Source organism: Melospiza georgiana, chromosome 6 (genome assembly GCF_028018845.1).
Source record: "Melospiza georgiana isolate bMelGeo1 chromosome 6, bMelGeo1.pri, whole genome shotgun sequence".
NCBI classification, from domain to species: Eukaryota; Metazoa; Chordata; class Aves; order Passeriformes; family Passerellidae; genus Melospiza; species Melospiza georgiana.
In genome coordinates this window covers 2,916,511-2,936,522 of record NC_080435.1, presented here as the reverse complement: position 1 = coordinate 2,936,522, position 20,012 = coordinate 2,916,511, and the positions used below count along the sequence as shown (strand labels likewise).

The window sequence follows — 20,012 nt, the reverse complement described above, 5'->3', positions numbered from 1 at the left end:
TTGTGAGTGTGGGAGCAAAGTGCTGCAGTGGTTTAAAGATCATAATTTCCTTTCCCAATGCAGTATGCAGCTGTTTAGCCTTTCTATCTGCTTGTCTGTGTCTAGATGGCAAGAGCAAACACAGACCTGCATGTTGGATGTAGTGGTTTAGATTGGTGTGTTAGTATGAACTCATTGTTATTCATGGCTTGAGTTGATAAGAAGCTCTATGAACTGGTGGCTGGGATGCAGGCATATGTTCCCTTTTGCTTTGAGGGCAGGGACATTAGCAAAGAGGTCTGATAGATGGGAATTTTAATATCTTAAATAGATTCACTAGCATTAACCATTGCAATGCTGTACATTTCCAGTATCTTCCTATGTTTGTGGTCTCTTATGTTGTGGCCATGAATTTACTTAGTTGGTTGTGGAAGAGTAAAAAATGTGTTATTAGTTTTTGTTAGTGGAAAAAAAGGGAACTATAAGAGCATTCTAGCTAGTTTCTACAGTATTGTACTTATAGTAACAAGTTTCCCATTTTGTTAGAGTAAGGCAATCTGAATGTCAATAAAGATATCCTGATGTCTAAACCCTTCCCTTAAAAATGGCAAATATATGGCCATGGTGATAAATGTTGTAAAATTAAGTTATTTGCTGCATGACTTAATGAATGACTGGCTGCATCTGTGAATGAGAAATAATTGCCTTTCAGTGTTGTGCCTTTCCTCCTTACCTAAGAAACTATTTACTTGCTTATTTTGCTAACAGGCCATTAATATTTCCTTGCTAAGTGCTAGTTGAGGTTTAGAATTATTCAGTTATTAAGATAAGTTATTTCTAAGATAAAAATCTGTCAGCTTCTAGTACTTTACTGTTTTATTTAGACCAGAGACTTCCAGTTGTAAAAGGGAAAAGCTTCAGCAGGAGAACCAGGCCAACCAGAAGGACACCCAGTGCACAGTGTTGCCAGCCAGGGATGCTAGAAAACACGTGGATTGTCAACAGCAAGAGTAAATGGCTCTTGTCACAAAGAATCAGCAGAGTGCAATTGTGCTGCACTGTAAATGGCCAGTGAGAAGTTGCTACATGTATTACTATAATTTCCATCATTTGGGAGGACACAAAAGTAAAGAAAGGGGAAGAATGAGTCAGAATGCCTCTGAAAAAATTCAGAGATGCTCTGTGTTTGAAGGGGAAAGATGGAGAATTTGCATGGTGGTTGTGACCAAGATAGCATCAGATCTAGCAGAGAAATGATGGGTATTGGAAAATTCTATCCCAGATAAGACTGGAGCAAGCAATATTACAGTTGGGAAACTAAATGAATGTAGGAGCTGGTAGTGGAGGAAAGGACTTAAGATATTTTAAGGAAAAATTATTGGTTTGTTTTTCTTTTTTGAAATTAGATAAGTTAGTAGCCTCAGGTATGGGCTTGACACATTGCAACAGCTGTTTATTAAACAAAATGAAGTTCTTCATTCTGTGCTCTGTGGTTGAAGAGAAATTTAAAATGTATATGCTATTTTAAACATTTGAAATACATGTTATTTTCTGAGTGTACCTACAGAGCAAGCATCATAAATATTAGATTATGACAATGGTGGAGCTTTATTGTGGGGATAGGGATTGTAGGATGAACAACTTTGAGCTGCCTAAGTCATGTATTTCTTGATTATTCTGTCACTGCATAGCTGAAATCCCTTTTCTCTTATATATAATAAGCATCTTAGAAATTTCTCTGCTCTGTTTCCTGTGGAAAGCTTTTTAGTAGTTTTGTAGAGATTACTGGACTGAGTATATTATTGCATCCTGATTAATGTATAGCTTGCATTTTGTCTGTTGTTCTGATGAACTTAGTTTTCTTAATTACCATGTATAATGGAGAGCAGGTTATCTTGTTAGCTCTGTGCTTGTAGAATTACAAGCTTGTAGCATTTCCTTTGCACAAGTTAGCACCCACTAGGTGACAGGCAGTGATGTGTCTGTGGTGAGGAAAGAGGTTCTGCTGGCAAGAGCTTAGAAAGGATTCTTGCAGATGCATTTCTTACATGTGCTAAACATCTCCAAGTGCTGTAGAGCTGTCGTGGCAGCATCAGCTGCATTGATCTATTGATTGCTACTGCCTATGTTAAGTGATAGATTGTGCCTCTTGTACATCTCATCTTGCCTTCAGGCACCAGCTGGGATCCACATAGTGCCTGTGAAGCTGCAGGAGGAGTTAATTTGGGAGGCAGAGAACAAGATCAGGCAGTGGGAAAGAGCAGAATTGCCTTATTTAAGATCCTTCTTTCTACTAGACTAGAAAAAAATCAGAGAATGCCTTGTTGTCAGATGTCTGCTTAGATTTAGGCAGACACAGCATGCATGAGGACTGTACTTCATGATGAATCTTTTAATAAGCAGGTCACATTACATCTTGAGCATATCAAGTGGGCACCCTAATGCAAGTCTGAGAAATTACCCCATTATATAAGGATTTGGAGAAAATGTATTTTTTGATTTAAACTGTTGTAGCTTGGTGGACTCAGTGTGTACCAAAACAACGCTCAGAATAGTTGTCAGCATTTCTGGTAGTGTAATAAAGAACATAGGGTTTTGATTACTTTGGGAGATAAGTTCACTTTAGTTCATCTGAATTGAACTTCAGATGATTATTTGAAGATTCCAGGAGATGTCTCTTTCTTGAAATGCTCCTCATCAAAAAACACTTCAAATGCTATCCATCTTTTTATCCAAAAAGAGATGTTATCCATCTTTTTTGGTGAAAAGAAGGAAATTTTTTCTGTTCTATAGTTTTCTAAATTTTTTTTTCTTCTTTGCATTTTCATAACTTAACATTTAATACATTTAGACTGTAGGAAAAGTGCTTTGTATGTTTAGTACTGTGTTTGTTTGAGGAAGACTTATTGTAAATCTTGGAGGTTCTGAGGGCTGCCTGTTTTATTGTTTTGGGGATGCAATCAGGAAGTGAGTACAGAAAGGTCTTTACAGAATGAACTGTACACCTGTAATTTAGTTTTAGTGATGGTGAAATTATTTTCTTGAATCTGAGTTCAGCTGGCATTAAGTCTGGTAGACAAGTGTTCCGATGACATTACCAACTCATATGTCAGTCATATAACTACATGAGAGAAAAAAGGTAATTTATGAAACTATTTGGTTCTGCTGTTTGTGGAGATAAGTATTTTTCTTTTATTTTGGGCATTTAAGGGATTCAAGTTATTCCATACAAAAATTAATCTTACTAATCTGACAGATTCCTCAGTGGCTGCTGCTGCTTCTCTTCATGTGGTGATATTTCCTTCTTTCCTTCTTCAGCTGCACATTGGTGAGCCATTGAGCAAATGCTATGGAATCCTTAGTAGGCCTTTCCCAATGTGAAAGCACCTAAATAATCTAAATGCTGAGCTGTAAGGAAAAAAAACCACTAGAAATGCCCACTGACATCAACATGACTGTGTGTAGAATAGCTCTTAAGAGTTTCCCTTTCTTTTATCTCTCATCTGTGATTCAAGTCTTATTTCTGGCCAGAGAAAAGTGCCTGGCACATAATGCTTAGGATCAAAAAGAGACAGTCCTGTTGGTTTTAGTGAAGTATTGTAAATAACAAAGTTGGTCCTGTTTTCTGTCAGTATTAGATATGCCAGCATTGCTATAGGAGTAAAGCCAATTAACTAATACTATGGAGAGCTAGCAACAGCATATTTGATTTCTTTTTTACTGTCTCAGCGAAACATGTTTGTGATTTGCACTACATTGAAAGATTTTGCTGAAGGTGTTCATGCCAGTTAGCAAAGTGCTTTTTAAAAGTCACCACGGTTGTGTTCCACAAAGTGGCACAGAAGATTAGCAGCAAAGTGACATTGCCAAGGTCAAAGAAAGAGGAAAGGACAGAGGTCAAAATAAACCCCAACAATTTTGATTCAGCCAAGTCAGTAGTTTTTCCTTTCAAGTTATTTGTAGTCTTTACCTCTCATACTTTTTGGATCACTAGTGTAAGCTTGTGATGTCCCGAGATTATTCCAAGTTCTAGCTTTCTGAAAGAATTTGAAACTGTGTTATAGCTTTGCTTATTTAATGTAATTAAGCCTTTATCTGTTCATAAAGATGCCAGTAGAGCTGACTTTCCACCTGGTTTATGGATAGTTGTTCCTAGGACTTGAAATATTCCTTGTTTTTTATTTTAATCCAGTCATAGTTGACACTCTTCTGTTGGTCTTTTCAGAGAAGGAGCAGTACTTGTAAGCCTCTTCCTCTGTCTGGCAGAGGTGTAGAGGAGAACTCTTACAAGGTCTGCTGAATGTGTGTTGGCAGAGCAGTTGGAACTCCACACAGTTATTATTGCTGCTTCTGGTACTCCAGTGTCATTTGCTGACTAACTCTCCAATGTTGTACCTTCTATCAGAATGGATTTCCTTTGTCAGTGCAATTAAAAGACTGAGTAATGCTTCATGTAGAATATTGGGAAGCTATTTTGGTGCTATCTGAATGCTTTGCACTGGGTGAGTAGTTGGTCTGGCCTTAGTTGGATACTTCCTTGGCCAGTAAGAGGAAAAGTGGTAAAAAGGTGAGGTTTTATGGGGGGACAGGTGGTGTGAAAGACAGCAGCTGGGAGATGATGGTCACTTGTAGTTTAAAAAAAATCCAAATAGCCATAATTTTTTGCTTGTGGTAATGTTATGAGGAAATTGATGCCATTAATACTACACATTTTCACTGAAAAGAATGAAAAAAATTATGTATTATTAGTGCCGAAGATGTAAATTATGCCTGAAAATGTTGCTAATTTTTAAGATGTTAAAATATCAGGAATTCACAGAAGTAGGGTGACAGTTTCTGTGTTGTGCTTTGGTACTTTACTAGATTTTTTTCTTCATTAGCTTTTGTAAATTAGTGCAGCTGTTTTCTTCTGAGAGAAGTTTGACAGATGCTTTCATGTTGCAGTCTTGTTTTCAAGTCTTAGTAGATTTCTGAGAATTCCAAAATTACATACATCTTCTGTAAATAGTTTTAGTTGAATATAGACTGATATCTTTACTGTTAGGTGCAAGTCAAAAATATGATTTTTTATGAAATGCTTGATATGTCCACAAGAACACTTTGGTGTCCTCCTGCTCACAGTAAGTAGTAAAAAGGCAACTTCAGCAATGGAATCTAATAGACAAGTATGGAAAGAGTACCTCTTGTTTTTTAGAAATTATTTTGTGTCTATTACATTTGAAACCCTAGCTGATAGCCTTTTTATGTAATTGAGCCACTGTGTACATTTTTGCTGGGTTCTATCTGCTCCTAAGAAAAACCAACTTAGAGTTGTGGTATGAAGCACTTTATTGAAATTGTGCCTATGGAAGTGTAGAACAGAGCTAAGCGTGGTCACACAGTAGGTGTCTGTAGGCATCCCCTGAACTCACTGTCTGACCATCTGTGACAGAGCTGTGTTCTTCTGAAATTTCTAAGGAGCCAGTTAAGGGTGAGAAGAGCCTTGTGGTATCTCTGGGAAGCTAGAATAATTCCTTGATCTCCGCTTTTTTGTTTTGGGTGTTTCTTCCACATCAATAAACTTAATTTTAATTTTGACTGACTTCTGTCAGCAGCTTCACTTTTGCTGTTTTATCAAACAATGCCATTCAGAATTTCAACATACCTGAAGCAAACTTGTTCTTGAAGCATCAGACTTAAAACACAGTCTTGCTCTTTGAAGTGATGATTCATCACCCAAGATGATTCTTTAATTTTAAGTTACATCCCATCTTGATGACTGCATGCGTTTCTTTATGACAGGACAAGGGAAACCTTAAGTTGTTTGAAAGAATACAGGGTATAGCACATGGTTATAAGGAGCTGCTTTTTGGTATGTGTTTGCTTTCTGATCCTAAAATAGTTTATGTTGTCAACTTTGATTGCCAAAAGGTTGCCAAAGTTGACTGCTAGTTGGAGTGTCTGCTAATTGCTTGTTAATTGTCCCACTGCTAATGGAAAGTCTTCCTCAGACCCGAGCTTTTTGCAGACATGAAAAAGAAATAGTGTGAAAAATGTCAATCACTTGTTTTTAAAATTTTTAAAAGTTTAATAGTAATAAAATGGTTAAAAAATAGCAACACAATTAGAGTAATAACAATTTGGACAAATTGAATTAAGACAATATGAGACAATAAAAACAAGAGTTACGGATGTCCGGGTTCCTTTTCTGGGCATCACGAGCCCAAAAAAGGACCCCTGCTAACAAAGGATTAACCCTTAAGAACAACAGCCCATTGCATGTTCACACACTTCATACATGAGGCATAAATTCCATTCAAACACAGGATTCTGTCTGCTCAGTGTCAACTTCTTCCTTCTAATCCTAACAGCGCCTCCAAGGCAGGAAGAAGTTAGTTTCTTCTGATAAGAAGGCAATGAATTCCCTTTCTCTGAAAGATTTGGGTGTCCTGTGGCTGCTATCTCACTGCAAGCCCTTTCTGATCAACAAAGCATCTTACATAGCATAGTTTCTGTTTTAACAATTTTTATAACCTAAAACTATATTTAACACAGTACTTAAGAGAATTAATACAGCATTACTTTCTAACACAACACATATAATATTCATTTTAATATTTGCAAAAAACCAATCATAAAATACATGCATTTTTCACAAATAGTAACAGAAACTCATGCACTGAGAAAACAAACTATTCCAAAGCATAACAATTCAGAATTGTGTTGTTTGGTTTCATCACTGTTTCTTAAGTTCAGAAAGAAGAGCTCTTGCCCACAGAAGGATAAATTGTTGTGTCCCAGTGTGTAGAATAGTCATTGTGGTGGTAATGGCAGCTTGGTGCAGCATCACTTTGGGTCCTCTTGGGAAGGAAGCAGCCAGAGGACACACAGCCTTGCTGTGAAGTATTTGTATTACTGCCACACACAGCCCTTCCATGAAGCTTTCTAGAGGTGGTGTTGTATTGCTCACACATTTATTATAACACCATTTTTTATTAAAAACAAAAATACCCTCCCAAAAAAGAAAGCATTATCTTGTGCACATGTGGATTTCAAATTGTCTCTGAAATTCTGTGTTTTGAATGCTGCATGTCTTACATCTGGGATAATTTTACAGCTACAAGCCAAGCTCCCAGTTTTCTGTGCATCCATCTCTGATGCCTTGTGAAACAGGCTCCTAGATTTTGGTTTGGCCATTGAGAAATATTGGGATCTCCTGTTTGTATTACAGCTGGAAAAATCTAAAATGCAAACATGGCTTCCTCCTTGCCTATGTATAGACTAATTATTAAGATGTATAGCAGATGATAGTCAGTGTGCCAGCAGCTCCACTTAGTAGTAACAGGTCAATAATTTTACCACTAAGATTTTATTGCAAAAATTTCTGTGCCTAAATTGGAGATTCCTGGGAGGTTCCTGGTATACTAAAAAGAAATGCTACTATGAATAATTGCTGTAAGGATGGTACATATAAGAGTGGTGGGATGTATGTGGACCAGACCATGTGGTCCACCTATCACAAAAGCATTGCATTTCCTGTTGTTTCTCCTTTATGAGTATGGGCCTATGGAAAGATGTTAGAGAATAGTCTTTAGTTCCTTTTGACTTTGCATTGTTCAAGGATCCTGAGAATAAGAAAAATACGATAACTTTGATTAATAGAACTTGATATGCTCAGTTCTGTTTGTTGAAGTGTTGTCAGTCTTGCCCTAGGTTTATTGATTAGCTTTTTCTTTGTTTATGTAATCAGTCACATAATGTGTGGTTTTGATATGATTATGGTTCTCTGGTAACCACAGAATATTCCTAATACTTCATCAAGTTATTGTTATTGTAGTTGGAATCTTTAATCACGGGGTAAGCTGGGTCAAAAAACATCTATCAGAAGTGTAGCACATCTAAAAGTCAAGAGCTTTTTGATAGCTCTATTGAAAGTCTTGTGTGGACTTTCATGTACAATAGTGCAGGAATCCACTCTTTCTCAGCAGCTGACAACTTGTTTTGCTCACTTTAAGGTCAAACTCGGCAGCATCCAAGAAACTCTTGAGTTTTACTGTTGTCAGATGTAGCTTGGTGTTGATTTTGTATCTAAATGCCTTTTAACATTTGTTCTGATGAATGAAAATACACCTCTCTACCTTTTTAAAAAATATTTTAGGTTGAATCTGATTTTAAAAACCCCATAAAACATCCCAGCTTATGGTGTGGATTGTGCTGCTGCCTGTGAAGTTTTGTCTTCCTTACCTTCTAGATTTTGGAGTACCAGCTTATTCCATGAATGAGTTGGTGTTGGTTTTACTTACTGTTTCATAAAGATGTCTTAATTGAAACTAAAACAAAACAGTTTGGGCTACCTTTTCCATCATGAATTTCATGTTTATATTTGCCTGGAAACAGCTCCCACTGAACCAGCATATTATTAAATCTCTTTTCAGATAGTCTCTTGAGTGATGAATGATGAATACCATTCATGTGATTTTACTCTTTCCTTTCCTTTTTTTGTTATTGCTTAATACAGTTCTTGAAGTGTTGCAGGCTTTCAAAGTGATACAATTTAGCAATGCCCTGTGTTGAGTACAGATGTAATTATACTTTTTCCTTGGAGCATTTAACTGATTATGAAGAGTGCAATAATCCATGCCTGAGCTGGAGGTTGTTGCAATGTCAGCAGTATGGTAGGATTTAGTCTGAAACCAGAACTGAACAGCTCTTTTTTCCCCCAGAAACTCACCTGAGCATTCAGAGTGTTTTGTAGAGATCACTAAAGCACTAAGACTTTTTACAGCCTGGCGAGGTGAAAGGATCGATTCTAAATATATCGGGGCTTTGGAGGCCTTTCCTCTCCCCTCCCCCATTGTGCATTAGCTCTTTAGAGTTACTGTACTGCATGGCTTAAAATCCAAGAACTGCTGTGCTGTCACATCCATCACCTCCTCTAGGTTGATAGAAGAGGACAGTCATGCAGCTTTATGGATTTGCTGAACCCTGACTCGTACCCAGTAATTAAGGAGGTATTGCTTCCAAGGTGTACATATATTTTTTTAAAGTACTGTTGCTGAATCGTTAGTAATAAGAGAGAAAATATTTTCTTATTACTAGAGGCAATATGTGTGGGTTTTGGTTTTGCTTCGAAGATGTGAAATTTTGAGTGGGTCTTAAATTCTGTCCTCTCTAGCATCTCATGCAGCACTTAGCTTTCTGTACCTCAAACAGATATCAGAATAAAGATGCAGTCCTGCTGAAATGAATGGCAGAGTACCCAACAGAAGGTATGTAAAGGCTACATGCAGAAAGCCCGGACTTATTCCATGTGCAGATCTGTTAATCACTTTAAGTACTCTGAATGCAGGATCAAGAGCAGATTGCTCATTATCTGGATACTTGTGAAGCAAAGCTGTGCAGGCTGACTGTGGAAGGTAGAGCTAAAATTGCAAATTAGATTTTGGCAAAGTGCTGAAATATGAGGTCTCATTTTGGAGCGAATTTTTGAAATCCTTTCCCAAATGCTTAGTTCTGTCCCCAAGACAGAATGCCAGTGTACTGCCAAAAGGACTTAATAATTAACAAAAAGGATTGCCTGGCAACCTCAGTCCCTTGTTCCCTTTGCAATAGCACTGCTTTTTTGACTTGTTAGGCTAACTGCAGACTTGATAGCTATCCCCTGTCTCTCTGAGACAATGCAGCAGCATGAAGGCTATTAAGGCTATCTTTTTATCTGACATCCAGATTTTACCACCTCCAGCATCTGAGCTGACATGTATCTTGGGAAGTTTTGCTTATTTATAGGAGGAGAAAATAGGATTTGGACAATCAGAGTAAGTTCAGTGGAACAGTCTTCTATTCAAGAATATTTTTGTTTAATTTATGAATACTTGTCTTCTTGAAATAAGGACTGTTCAAAAGCTAGAGGAAAATGCTCAATACTTGTATTAGTATAATACCTTACATGTAAAAACACTGAAGATTTCAGACTGCATTGCATTTCTTCAGAGTACAGTGGAACTTACAATTCTTTTTTCAGATAAAAGCAAGTGGAAAAGGTAGTAATCGTCCCATGCAAGAAGCAAAATATGCTTATCTGATTTTTCTGACTTAGTCTGAATTTAAAAGTATTCATCTACATTTGCATGAATTTCACAGCCTTGCAGTAGTTGAAAGTATTTGGTCTGGAAATAGATCTAGAAGACAGTTAAAGGGATTTGTACAAAGTGCAAATTATGCCTATATTGTGGAGAGATGAGTGAATAAAATTCTGTAGAGGCTGAAATTGCGTGTCCCAGTTGTGAAATTCCAGGGTCTGTGTGTGTCAGTGAAGAAATTAAAATTAAATAAACCTCCTTCAGAGCTCTTCTTGCTTGCATAAGTATTCTGTGGTCTGAAAAACATCCCTTAGAAAACATACGTGGCTGAGTGAAAAGATTCTTTGTTCAAAACCAAGTTTCCTGTAACAGCTTGGCTCAGTTTTGGACATATTCTTCCGTGGGTGGGTGGTAGAGTCTGGATCCTGTGATATTACTCAGTCTTTTATCTGCTCTGGCAAACCTTTGACTTCAGTAAGCCTTTAGCTTTCTTGGGAGATTTGTGTTAAGCAATTTTTGGATAAATTTGGATTTGTTTGGAAATGAAAATATTTTCTGTTTCCTTCAACTCTTGCACTTGAGACTTCTGCTGTATTGGCAGCAGAGAGAGGTTTTAATGGTAGTGCCTCCCTGGATTCCTCTTAAATCATACCACAGAAATGACTTGCATTATTTAGAACTGAAACCCTGCTCATGTTTTGCATTTAAGGATCTTGGAGTGAAACAGCATTGGTTTTCATAAAGGTTTTACTCTGTTCTTTCATTCAAGTTCCTGTACCTGGGATTTGATGGACTCAGTCTGATCTGATCTCTCTTTTCAGTACCTGAATTATTTCAATGGAGGAAGTAAATGGGCTGATGCTTATTTACCATCTGACCACTTTTGGTAGTTTGCATTTAGGTATTTTCCATTTTGGTCAGTAAAGTCACAGTAGGCTGTTCTGTTTTCAAAATGAAGGAAGAAATAAAATGTGTCCAGTATTCCCACCCACAATGGTACTCCAGGCAGTGGTCTTCACATTCCAGCTACAACAAGGTAACATTACTTCCCTTCTTTACAGCTGCTCTTAGTGATGTTTGAAATAGTGATTGTACAGTAGCAGATGAGCAAAAGCCTGTGGGAAAACAAATCCAGTACTAGGCTGTTGTGTCCATTGGTGCTTCAGTTGCACTTGAATGATCTGTAGAAACACCCAACTGTGTCAAAAAGATGTGCTATTATTCTGGTAGACAACAGTCAGGTGAAATAATGCCATTTTGGGCGAGTTTGACTTCCCTTGCCATTTTTCAGCCTTTCAGGTCATAACTAGTGGTCTTTTCACCTATCTTCAATCTTAACAAAATGAAAGTAGATATGCTGAAGTGTAGCAGTAACCTTGTTTAAAGTCTAAATAAAAAGAGAGACCAGGGAAGAAACTTCACCAAATCCAGCTAGGTAATGATTTAAATATTAGAATTGAATGTTTCTACAGCAAGTGAAATAACAATGGCATTTTTTGTATTTACAGTCCTTCCTCTGTTGTCACTCCCACCCATTGCTCTTGCTGCCATCTAGCTCTTGGCCTATGTCAGCAGCTGATGTGGCCCTAAGGGGACAAAAACACTACACAAAGTAATGGGTTGTGGCTCCTGGGAATGGGTGTGAGTGGGATACATTTACAGGCTGAGTGCTTTTGCTGGAGGTTTTCCTCTTGTTTTGATGTGACTGCTTTCTGCATTTGTAGAATGTTGGGGGGCAAAACACTTGACCCACAGCAGTGTTAATGTTGGTGGAGACTGAACTGGAACTACTCAAGTGCACTGACACTTACAGGTGTTGGGTATTGCCAGCACCTTTAAGGGTTTCAAGCCTTCTCAGCTCTCCATCCTCCAGGTGCTGTGTCTGGTAGCCAGCAGTCAGGGCCTCACCTGGGACATCCACCACCTGCTTTGTCTCCAGGTGCAGGAGGTCCCTTTAAGTTCAGGCTTGCTTGGAGTTCCTTTATAGTCAGTTTTTCTTATATTGGTGGCAAAAGAGCTTCTGAAACTTTGTTCTCCCAACTTGTTTCATTGATAGCCACCCTGACCTCCTAGAAACACTATTGAATGGTACAGGTCTCTATGAAAAATTGATAAAACTTTAAAATATTACTGTAGAATACATAAGTTAATATTGCTTTATCACTAGGTAGTGATTTTTTTTCATGGTCTGCCTGTTGTATTTCAATAAAAGAGTAGTAGTTACACTGGCACTAAAATCTGACTGTATTGTCTCTGCTGGGGAGAAGTTATATGGAAATTAAGTATGAAGCCAGCAATCATCCATCAAGTTAGAATTGTACCCTGGTGTACCACAGATAACAAATCCAGCTCTTTTCCCCCACAGGTTTCCTTGTCTTCTAACCTTCTTCCTTACAGATTTCTTTCTGTATGCTTTCAGTTTTCATTATACTCAGTCCTGCTCTTATTTCTTTATCTATTTCTCCTTCACCTAATTATTGTGACCATTTCCATCAGGCCTGACATTCATTAGCTAATAGCTTTCTATTCTTGTGCTCCAGGTTTACTGAGTAGCATCATGCAGAGATAATTGACTTGGTGTGAGCTGGACCATACAAGAGACTGTCTTAGATTTTTTTGCAATTTTTTCACATTTCTTAATACACACACATTCTCTGGACTGAGAAATTGGAGTATGAAGTTGTTGATATAGCTGTTTGTCATGAAGTACAGGGGCAATGGGCAGTTTGGTGGTAAACTCTTGTGGTGGTATTGCAGGGTAATCCTGATTTCCTTGGTGTTGTTATTACCAACTTTTGCCTTTTAAGTCAGGAACTTCTTTATTTTCTTGGTGTACTGTGTGCCAAATAAACCAGGAATATGACAGCAGCCTAGTTGAAAAAGCTGAAGCCAGCTTTGGTATGCCTGGCTGTTCATACTATTTCATGCAGTAGAGCAGCAGCCCCTTTCTTCTACTTTGATAAATAAAAGTGGGATATTTTTGCTGTGGAAGATAATAGTGTAGTAGTTCCTTCCTGAATGTTGTTCTACTTCTGAAGTGATGAGTCAGCTTGTAACACAAGCAAAGCAAAGGAGTATTCTGTTCAGCACTAAACTATGCAGATTAAACTAGTCCTTTCTCTAGGCTCAGAAACCAGAAAAAGGCATTTATGACCATATTTTTCTGCCTTGACACTTAATGTTGACAGTTGAGGAGCCATTTTCTACCAGTTCTTTGCTGTTGCTATCAACTGGATCAGAATATGTTTAGGTGTTTATTTTTCCTTACTAGCTGTTCCCCATTGCTTTGGCCCACTGGACAGGAAGAATGCTGTCCAAACTGTTCAAAAGTGTATCTGTAAACTGAAACAACCATTCCAAGAGAAACAAGGAAAAACCTTATAATGTTAACACCTTCCAGGGGGAGTATCTGTTTGTGAAAGATTATAATACATTTTCTTGTTTTGCTGGTGTAATGTGAGCAGAACAGAGAATTAAAACAGCAGCTGTTAATTTCATTGCCAAACTTTTCTTCTTAATTTACCTTGTGAAAAATCTCCCTTGGTGAAAGCAATATACCTCTTTGAACTATCTTTTTTTGTGCATCCAGGAGGTAGTATAGTGTTGGATTAAAAATAGGAGGTATATGACTGAGGTTTTGTAGTGACTGACTTGAAACCTCAGTAAAAGATTGATTATATTTGTTTAAGTGATCAGATTTAAAAATTTGCTGCAGATGGTTTTTCTGTGTAGGATAGAGGGGCATGTTTAGAAGGAGAGAAGATGGGTTTAAGAAGAAGAAAACTGAAGGAAAGGGGTACAAATGTATATGTTCTGGCAGAAGGAAAGAGATTCAGACTTAGAGCTTCTAGCATAATTGAAAAGAGGAAAAGCATTGTAATACCAATAAGCTGTGTTAACTGCATTGTTGATATACTCTTCTTTCTGCTTATTTGCATTGCAGCACTAGAGCAAAGTTGAAAATATTCCCGAAACAAAATTTGCTCAGCAGTTTTAAAGTTCCTAATGCAGTGGCTAAGAAGTAAAGTGATTTGTATTATATGGGGTTTACCCAGTCTCTTCAGGTGTTTTAAAACATAGATACAAGTAGATGAAAGGATATATAGCTTTATGCCCCTCAATGGTTATACATCTTTATCCCCCTATCTTTATTTTGTTTTGGTGTATCTGTGTATCTGCTCTTAAGTCTTTCTAGCAGATACATGAGAAGTGAAAACACAGCTGTATAATATCTGGAGTGACATCTTACTTGCATTAAGGCTTTGAGTGTTTCTCAGTGATGTTCACCATTGACTTTTCAACTGATTCAGTGATTATTAAGGTGAATGGTGCAAGATGCAATGAGAGATGACCTTCAGCTGGCTTTGTGGACAAAAGGATAGTTTTACTTTAGACTTATATTACAGTAGTACCAGTTTGGCTTTACATTAGCTGTCATACTAATAGAACAATATATTTCTGACTACTTAACTTTGTACATGTTTAGACCACTGAGGTAATCTTGGAATGATAAGTAAATTGGTTTTCACCAGATGTCTCTCTAACATCTTGTGTGTAGAGGAACTTCTGTAATTGAAATAGCTTGTTTATACCAGACCAGAGAGATTTATGTGGCTTGAGTAAGCACTTAGGACAGATGTGCCTCATGTCATTATAGGCTCCTGTGGAGGGTAATTCAGACATGTATCTTAGATATTTGCTTGGAATCCCCTTCTGTAGAGGCTTTGTCTTGTCTCTGACTGTTTGGAGCCTGGGAAGACTGCCTTCTGAGATGCTGTGAGTTGGTTTCATGTAAGCCAGTTTTCACTGTAATGATGCACAGCTACAGAGGGGAGAGAACAGGAAGGAGAAGACATTCACCTTTTGAACATGTGAGGCTGTGGTAGGTGTGCATCTGTTGCAAGCATGCAAGGCAGAATTTAATCTCTCTAGAAATGTTTATTATTTGCTTCCAGGGCAACCCTTCTGTAGTTTTATCTGCTGATTTATGGCAGAACTGTAACTTGGCTGGCATTTAAACTGTTAATTTTTGTAACTTCAGTTTGTATTCCTTCAGAATTCATTTGATCATTTGGGCCTCTGTTTTGCCACTTAGAAGTAACTAGTGGCTTTAACATAGTGGTAACATAGCGTTACCATGCATGATGTTCCTTAATAACAAAATTTTGAAGCTGCAGGTGTCAGTATTTTCACTGCAGTGATTTCTCCTTCTGAACGACATGTATCTCCATAGTGACTTGTGATGATGAAACAGAACTGAAGATCCTGCAGTAGGAACTACCTGAAGGCTGAAGGATATGATGGCATTTTAGAAATCTTAATCAAGTTGGTTTTGTATTGTTTTGAATACTAAGGCAGATGTTTTTAGTCTTTCTAGTAAAGCATAATAATTTGGAATTTGGTGGAACAGGAAGAAGAGCTGACTCAGTGTCAGATAACATTGTGTCAGTTGTACTTTGTGGATCTGTTCCTGTGATGTTTGTTTTCAGTACTACAAATCTTTGTTTAAGCAACAAAAGTATCTAAGTTGGCCCTGGCTCTAGAAAAGTAACTCTCATTCTTCTTGAAGCCACTGATATCCAGCTGTGGCTCATGAAACGGAGAACCAAAACCTATGAGATCTGTTATCACTAGGATAACAGATCACTGGGTGCTTCCACAGGATTAATGACTTTCTGTAAGACTGACGTTGGAATGTGTGGAAAATCTGCTAGCTATTACATACAGAATGTATATTCTGTAGCTAATGTACATACAGAATGGTGCTAATAGTGGGGAAGGTAAATTGGCTTCACCTGACCTCAGAAAGTTGGTTTCCATTACTTCCAACTCTGCTAGAAAAGCTGCTAGCCCAAATTACAGACAAGCATAACAGGATTCTGAGTACATAATACTTCAACTTCCATACTAAGTAAGAAACCATCTTTAAATGGTACCAGAATTGACAGTTAACACCTCATCATTCTTTGTAGGGATGAAACTGGCATGCCATGCAGTGTTGCCTTTCCCCTTTGTTACTGCAACTTGTTTTGGCTAAAGCAGAAGCCAAAGTAACACACAGATGGAAACCTCTATCAAAAAGTACTGAAAAATATAATGATGACAAATTAGAAAATTTTTCACAAGGGTCTGATAGGAAAATAACTTGATGTTTCTTGTAAGGCACCAAAGATGTTCTTGAAGAATATGGAGGAAGCTCAGTAAACATTTCAGTTTCAAAGAAAAAGGACTATCTCTTCATAACCTAGATAAGAGGAGGCTCAGTATTTAATTCTAACTTTCTGTCTCAATGCTCTAACGTGCCTTGATTGGCTGTTGTCTTTCAGCACTTGCAGTCTGCCTGGCTCTCAAGGAGCCAGAGGCTGGTTCTCTCAAGGCTGGTTCTCAGTGGGGTCAGATCAAGGGTCAGTAATGACTCTTGAAAGTCCATGTGGTAATAAAGTTCTTGGTACACTCTTAGTGGTTGAAATGACACAGCTAAATCATATATATCTGCATCTGCATGACTGCCTGATCTGAGGAAGGTTTTGTGAAGAGATACTAAGGCAAATTTGGTCATATTCATTCTACACTGGGACACATGGAGATATTGAAGAGCTATCTTGCTGAACAGAATTTTTGTGAGCTGTAATTAACTTCTCATTGTCAAATGCTTATTTTCCTGAGGACAAGTTCCAAGTCTTTCATGGCTGTGTGAAAACATATGTGAGCACTAATGGATTATTACTCCTGTAAGAAACACACATGCATGGTGCACTTCACCGAAGGTTGTTAACCATTTTAATGGTACTTTAGGCCACCATGCTTTCCTTTGTACTTGCACAGTAAGCAAAGAACATGGTTATTTCCTATATTAAGTTGTTTTGCTGCAGCATTTGGATGGTGCAAGCTGTATGAATGTGCTTGTAATACCTGATTTCCTTCCCCAGTCCCCCTTGTAGGCTGCTGGTCGGCTCCTACCATGCTACTTAAGATCAGCTTTTAGCCTGTGCCACAGAGGAAAGAGAGGAGCAGTGGTACATAGCAGACCTTCATTTACAATTTGGCTGGCTCTGTGCCTGCACACAGGAAGAGATTTCTTGCCATGGGCCTTGCTGAAAGAGGGAAAGGCTGATCTGCCCCTAACAAGCTGATACACGTTCTTCGTGTTCCTGCTGGTTTGGATCTCGTTCTTCCCTTGCAGACTGAGTCCAGGGTCTTTGCTGCCAGTCTCTCTCTTGAAGGCTGGGAATGTGCAAGATTTTCTATTAAATTTTCTACCTACTTTAAACCTCTGCATTACTTGCAGATGTTTAAAATGAGTAGACAAGATTGAGATTTACTTCCTTGGTGTATTAGCTGTATTTTGATGTAAGTGGTCTATATCTGTGCCTGAACTTGTTTTGGTAGTGTAGTAGGTTGATGCTTGCTGGATTCCAGGCATCCACCAAAGCCCCTCTGTCACTCCCTCTGCAACTGCACAGGGGAGAGAAAATATAACAAAGGGTTCATGAGTTGTGATAAGAACCAGGAGAGATCACTCATCAAATACCATTATGGGAAAAACAAACTCAAATTAGAAATATGAATTGAATTTCTTAGTAAAAAAACTCAGAGCTGGATAATGAGAAGTGAAAGAACACCTTAAAAAAACCCAAAACCTTCCCTCCTTCCCAGCTGTATTTCCTCTCCCCATCAGCATAAGGCAACAGGGAATGGGGGTTATGCCTAATTCATCACACATTGTTCCTGCTGGTGCTCAGCGGGAGGAGTCCTCCTCCTGCTCTGGTGTGGGGTCCCTCCCACAGGAAATAGACTCATGCTGGAGAAGTCCATGGAGAACTATCCTACAGGCAACAACTCCACAAACTGCTGCAACATGGGTTACTCTTCCTGCACTCTTCCCTCACAGGGTACAGTCCTTCAGGCACAGCCTGCTCCAACATGGGTCCTCCATGCAGTCACAAATCTTGGCAGGAAACCTTTCCCCAGATCTGCAGGTCCCTGCCAGGTGCCTGTTGCAGTATGAGCCCCCACAGGGTCACAGCCTCCTCAGGCATCCACCTGCTCTGGTGTGATTCTCCTCCATGGAGATCCACAGGTGGATCTCCACATCCATGTGGTCCTCCATGGACTGCAGAGAAAGCTTAGCTCTGGTGTCTAGAGAACCACCTCCCCTTCCTTCTCCACTGACATTGGTGTCTCTAGATTTGTTCTTCTCACGTATTCTCTTTCCACTTTTCTCTTGATGCAGTTACACCTGCCCAATAACTAACTTTTTATTCTTTTTCTGAAGTATCTTGTCACAAAGGTGTTACCATCACTTCCAGTTGGCTCACCCTTGGCTAGTGGCACATCCATCCTGGAGTCACCAGGGATTGGCTGTGCTGGACATGGGGAAAGCTTCTAGCATCTTCCACCCATCCCACTATTAAACCCTGGCCATGCAAACTCAACGCAGTTATGCCAGATGTTAATCATCTGTCCACTGTTATCTCAGTCCTGAGCAATCAAATCTGTTAAATTAGGAAAGTACATTAATTCTGTAACTGTAGAGAGCATGTTGCTTGTTTGTGTTTCATGTATCTTGTTTGTTTTGTCATTTACTAATACAAGTGCAGAAGTAGACTTGCAGAAGAGGACTTGCACTGAGAGTATTAAACAAGGAGTAATAACTGATTGTGGGTAAAATTCAGAAGTAAATGAGACCATGTTGATTAGCATAAGCAAAATGCATATGCAGTGTCCTAGCAACCTCCTGTGTGTTCTCCATAAAGGTCTTTTTTTTTTTAGAAGGAGGAGACTGAAACAAATTAAAATTTCACCTATTTACAAGTTCTTTATTGAAATTCAGGCAAAAACAAGAGGGAAGAGTCAAGGCTTTTGGTTTGAAAGTCTGACAGATGGGTGAGGGAGACTTCTGGCAAGTGAGCCTTTTGATACTGAATAATACAATAAAGAGAACTGAAACAAATGCCATTCTTAAAATTAATTTTTAAAAATTTGGACTTCAAGATTACTATTCCAAGCAGTTATTACAAGGAAATAGAAAAGGAGCCAAGGATGTAACTAAAGAATCAGACTTAAATATGCAATAAATATGTCTCTCTTGTTGTCCTTCTCTGTGGTCTTTTGTCATGGTAATTTTTCTTACTACCCTGCCTCTGACAAAAGAACAAGTTCTGGATACAAAAGAACTATGCAAGTACTAATTATTTTGTTAGAACTTAATACAAATCAAGGTAATTAGATTTAAATAACCTCTTACCAGGAAGGTATGTACAAAGTATGTATCAGTTCTGATATATGGTGCTCTGTCCTGCTGTTGACCTCATTCAGACAGAATATGATCTGTGAACAATAAATTCGTTTGTTCCTCATGGTGATTATGGAGGGAAGCAAAAAAAAATCCCCAAACCCCCTAAACCCATACTTTCTTGCCTCAGAGTTTAACTTTACAACATCACTGTACATCTCTAAATTACTGCATTTAAATTTAAAATTACATTTTGTTATTCTGCCAGTTCTTTAGGCGGAATGGGTACAAGCTAGAAAAAGAAACACTATGTACATTCTAGGAAGCTTTTCACTTTGCAGTCAATGAGTGACTTGCTAGCAATTTCTTTTAGCACTTCTTCATCTGTTAGAAGGAAGTAAAAAAGTTAGACTTAATTTGAAGAAGAAGCCCAAAGGAAGGCACCTTCTCTACCTTGGTTTCTTGTGGTGGTTCTGTTGTGCACTGAAGTATTGCTCTAAAGATGCATATGGTTTTGCCACCATGAAGAGAACAGTAACTCTAGGCCTCAGTCTCCTCTCTGTGATTAGGAAAAAGGAGCATTTGGTCATGTCAGAAATCTTGCAAAAGAAGGAAGAACCAGGAGCTTAACTGCAGGTCTAATTTCTTCACACCTTGAGTTGTCCCACAAAAATCTTTGAAGTAGTATTTTGTGAATTCTATTATTGAAATAAAAGCAGTATTTTAACATTTTAAATGTG

General features: G+C 38.3%; 1 protein-coding gene across 4 annotated transcripts in view; it reads left to right on the top strand.

Annotated features, from left to right (window-relative positions):
• MAP3K9 (mitogen-activated protein kinase kinase kinase 9) overlaps positions 1-20,012 on the top strand; it is a 59,459-nt gene that overhangs the window by 6,489 nt on the left and 32,958 nt on the right. The gene's annotated exons all lie outside the window — the stretch shown is intronic.